This window comes from Meleagris gallopavo, chromosome Z (genome assembly GCF_000146605.3).
Source record: "Meleagris gallopavo isolate NT-WF06-2002-E0010 breed Aviagen turkey brand Nicholas breeding stock chromosome Z, Turkey_5.1, whole genome shotgun sequence".
In the NCBI taxonomy this organism is placed as follows: domain Eukaryota; kingdom Metazoa; phylum Chordata; class Aves; order Galliformes; family Phasianidae; genus Meleagris; species Meleagris gallopavo.
This window is the reverse complement of record NC_015041.2, coordinates 48,027,637-48,032,579: the sequence shown is the minus strand read 5'-3', so window position 1 is coordinate 48,032,579 and position 4,943 is coordinate 48,027,637. Positions and strand designations below refer to the sequence as shown.

General features: G+C 38.2%; 1 long non-coding RNA gene across 1 annotated transcript; it reads left to right on the top strand.

Moving 5' to 3' along the window:
• Window positions 1-1,161: 1,161 nt before the first annotated feature.
• LOC109363766 lies at window positions 1,162-4,284 on the top strand. The gene is made up of 2 exons (XR_002109599.2): window positions 1,162-2,106; window positions 2,788-4,284. It is a non-coding gene; the product is annotated as an uncharacterized LOC109363766 (long non-coding RNA).
• The last annotated feature ends 659 nt before the right edge of the window (window positions 4,285-4,943 follow it).

The window sequence follows — 4,943 nt, the reverse complement described above, 5'->3', positions numbered from 1 at the left end:
TCATTACTGGCTAATCTAGCTGCCAAATGGTAGGGCAGGTGCGTGACCTGCTGCAACCATCTTTCTCTGCTCTCCTAGTGGCTCTTCTGGGGTAACAGAATCCAGCTGAAATAACTGGATTGACTTGGTCACATTAGTAGCCACAGCCTGGTTCCTGGGCACTGATTTCCTTGTACCCTTGCTAAGCACTCTACGTACCCTGCTGTCACTCTCTGTGTGTATAAAGAGGAGAAAGAGCTGATAAAGCCATGACACTTAGATGTTCAGCAAACTGGGTGCCCAGCAGAAGCATCAGGCGCACTGCTAAGAACTAAGGTGTTGCTTTAGCATCAGGGTAACAGAGTAGTACTGCTTGTGCTCAGAAATTCCAGTGCTGATTCTGCAACAGCAGGCCTGTGACTTGCCATACCAGCTGCTACATACATCTAATTATCCTGCGCTTGAACCCCACTAACAGTTTAACTTGGAAACAGTTTGCTTCTGTTGCCTTCTCTAAATAGCTCTGCTGCATTGTACTGTGAAACTGTCCCGAGATTTCCCTCTGCAGGTAGGTGACTGTGTTTTGTTCAGAGATTGAGTGCTAAGACCTTTTGCAAGTAAATGTATTATCCAAGCAGTAAGTGGTTCATTATTTTTACTACATCGAACTAGAGAAGGAACAGTAGCATTTACTTACTGACTTGGGGATTGCTTGCTAGTAATCATAATCCAAAATTAGAGAATTTATATGTTAGTGATCAAGATTATTGTGTGCTCTTGTTCCAGTATGAAATGTGAGTATCTGAAATATTTTATCTACCTAATTTTTGAGCCGAAGAAGTAAATTCCACTCAAAATAATTGTAGAACCAATTTCTTTATGATTTTAAAAGGAGCCACTAAAAATGCCACAAAGTCATAATTGATTTGCAATTATGATCTTTCTCTCAGTGGAGTACTAACAGTGCTATTAGGTAAACATGAATTGGGAAAAATATGTGAATTGAAAATTACATTTAAGAAGCAGGGTTCTGATAAGACCTAGATGTATAACTTCTCTCTTTTACAATTTCATTGAAAATCCTATTGTGGAGCTTGATAAATGGAAAAGCCACAACCACCAATAGCCTTCACCAGGTGATTGATCAAATGTCTTTTTTTTTTTTTTAATTTTAAGAAATGATTTTAAGATTTCCTGTTTGCGTATCTCACTCAAAAAACACTTCCTTTGTTTATTTAGTTGTATTATCTAACTATTAAATACTGCTTTTACTCATAGCAACATGAAAACAGCTAAGACTGAGTGAAATGCAGCTTATTTATTCTTTGTCAGCAAAGTCACTTATTAAACACAAAGCTAGTTATCTGTACAAGCTCACTGAAGGCTAAGGTAGTTATGCAGAAAAAGGAAGGAGCCATATTCACTCCCCAGTCCCTTTGGCGATGCAGCGAGGGAAATGGTTATCTGTGAAATGAATGCATGCTTTGCAATCATTTGCTCCTGCTGTTCTGAGTTCATTTTTCAGCTCTGCTTTCACGATCTGTTCAGTTCTTCCTTCCACTGAAAGCCTTGGGAATTTTACTCTTGATTTCACTGGAAAACAGGACTGTATCCTAATTATTTTGATTTAAAGAATAATAAGTTCAGTGGCTCATATAAAATACTGCATTCTGTAGCTTGCTTAGTTATAAGTGACTAATTTGCATCTCACAGAAGTGCTAGTCATCTCAAATTTTTATTATTTGGAACAAGATCGTAATTAGAAACCGGGAGGAGCAGAACAGATTCTCAGACAAGAATTTCAGTGTAAATCATTTCCACTTTTTGCCGATGTGTTCTTTTGGGAACTGATGAAGTAAAATACTTTGATGGGGGAAGGAAAATGTTGTGTGCATTAATCCTGTTAAAAAGCTTTGTTCCTTCCTTTTGTCTGAACAGGTAAGCATCTGAACTTGCCGTGAGTTAGTCACAGCAGATGTGGTTTGGAGAAAGGGGACATATGCCAACCTGGTACCATTGCCACCTTAGAGGAGGGAGAACAGTTGAAGTGCAGAAAACCATTTCACTTCTATTTCTACCTGACTCCATCAACCACAAGAATACCTCAGTGTGGCATATTTGACCCATGTAGGTTGATGTGGGATGGCCATCTCTTGTAATGATGTGGCCCTAACTAAGCTCCTTTGACAGGAACACAGTGTATTGCTCATGTGAGCTTAAGAACACAGTCTTCCCTGAAGGGTGGTTAAGCTGGTCTTGCAAAGTTTTTTGATAGCACAATTTTTACATTGCTTTATATGTTTCTGGTTATGGGCAGTGGTGTGCTCTGACACTCTTTGTGCTCTTTATGAGGAGAGCTGGCTCTGTCTGATCATCTATTGTATGGGTAGGCAGCTTTGTGGAGGGGCGCTGAAGTCCTGAAGTCCTTCTTTTCTGCCTTGACAGGCAGACCCTGTGGAAGGGCGCTGGAAGGCTAACAAGAGATGAAACTGTCTTGAAACTACTTAATGTAGTCTTTAACAATTAGACCAAAGTGTGTTAAAACAAAGAAAGTTCTACGTCTGAGGTGAACTACTGGGTGCCCTCATTGCGGTGTATTTATGCAAACACTAAACATCATTAACACACAGCAGAATATATAGAGGTGGTAGAGAAAAGCATTCGTAGCTTCATCACTGCACCAATAATCAGTTTTCTAACACAAAGTGGAGATTTGTGAATATTCTTGGTGATGTGAACTAATGCTACAGAGTGGATGAACCAGGATGTGTTTTGCCTGAGAATGAGCTCCTCTGTTTTTTCTTGCAGGAATTCTGCAGCAGTGGGTCATGGATGTTTCTGCTATGCGCTGATGCGTTCCATCCCAGTTGCCATCTACATCATTTTGATAACAGGCCTGCGGTACCACCTGTTCATATGGAGCGTCTTCTCGCCAAAGCTGCTTTACGAGGGAGTGCATGTGTTCATCACAGCTGCTATCTGCTTGTTCTTTACAGCCATGGACCAGAACCACTCTCAGAAGGTGCAAGACTGAAAATGAGTGTGTAGCACACAGTTCTGTACTGTGATGCCCTGTGTGTCTCTGGAATGGAAGAAGGATGACAGTGGCTTCAAATTGTTGTGCAGAGTGTGAAGAACAATGTTGTGTAATTTTAGCCAGTTCCACATAGGGCTTGAAGGGCTTGTCCTGTGTTGCACAGTTTGCTTTAAAAATGCTGAATTGAAATAAACTGTTTTATCGTATCATAGATAATTTTGTTCTTTAGCTGTCATTATGACAATGCCTGAATAACTGAGTTGCAATATTACATGACAGTCAGTTTTGCTATATGCCAAATATCTAGTTGTATTTTTAATATGTGAGAGATATCTAACACTGATTTTTTTTTCTTCCAATTCCTTAATGAATTTGGAGGCTAGATTTAAATGAACTTTCTTGAGTTTTAAAGAAAAATACTCTCTTTGGTAAAAAAGATTAACACTGTCTCAAGTCATTCTTGAGCTTCTGGCTTTTTTTCATCAATTTCTATGTCTGACTCTTTTCATTGACTTGGAAGATGAAGAAAGAAAAGTTCATTAAATGCTGGCCCCCCCAAATCTTGTAACCTTACATAAGGGTTACCGTAACCCTAAATCAGAAATCTGTATGTATTTGTAAATGTGAATGTGGTTTCTTTTTTCCCAAGAGACAGACAATGAGAGATTTTTGTTTCACACGTCTGTATAATAAACATGTAGGAAGAAGGCATTAGTAAAGACAGTGAGTGTAGACAAAAAAAAAACAACAACAAAACACTAAGTGATTTGATCATTGAAACTTGAAAAAAGGCCTAACTGTTCAATGTTTTTTGTTTAATTAAAATAATTGCATACACATAAATGCAATTTGAACTACCTTGCAAAAGGTAGTTCTTGATGTAGGTATGGAGCAGCTGATCACAGGCACTGAAAAATATTTTGCACATGTGATTTCTTTTTTAGCTTCGTAGACTGTGGCATCTTAAAAATATGCAAGATGTCTTGTTGCTGTTCAACAGAGCTCATTAGCCATGAGTTTTATTTTGTTTCTTGTGTGTATCGAACATATAATTAAATAATTCATACAGATATCTCAGGTAAGAGGCTTTTTTGCTTTTTTGTTGTTTTTTTTTATTGTTACCTAGACAGCATTTTTATCAAAGGCAGTATTTTCTTCCTGAGTGCAGTCATTAACTGTGATGGATTTCTATCTGCATTTCTGTACTTCAGGCACTGGATGAGAAACACTGATGGACTGACAAAATAATGAATCTTCTATGAAGTTCATTTACTGCTAAAATATTGCATTTCTTTTTATTAACATTTAATTGGTAAACCAGGTTGGTGGCGACTGCACTGAAGGTTTGATCATGTTTCTAGTTTGGAGAGTCATAAACTGTGAGCAGGGGCAAAGCTCAATGGGCTGAGGAACCAGAGGGATACCAGGTGTGTTTACATCACCTTCTTCTTAGTATCATATGTAGCCACCACACACTCCTAACTGCATTTTCCTTGCTCCTCTCAGGAAGATAGACACTGATAGGTATCCTGATCATCAGCATAAAGGAAAGACTGATCATCAGTCTTTACTTTTATTTTTCCCTCGTGTTTTTGTCCATGTTAGCAACCATTAGGATTTTATTTAAATATATTAGAGGTATATCAAAAGAGGAGCTCATGGGGAGATTCACTGTTTGCTGAAAATCTGAAATTAAAATGCTTTTAAGCCCTAGGTAGGTGACAGCACATTTACAAGGATCACTTAGATGGTTTTCATATTATATTTCAGAAAGTCTCTGAAAAACAGTTTTCTGGTTTTTATACATGGCACCTATATTAATAATAGGCCATCCTGATCACTAGTGAAATTTTTTTTTTAACTGTATGACAGTTCAGTTCAAGAGATCTAGCTGTGTTGTGCTGTTCACCTATCTGCTGGATCTGGA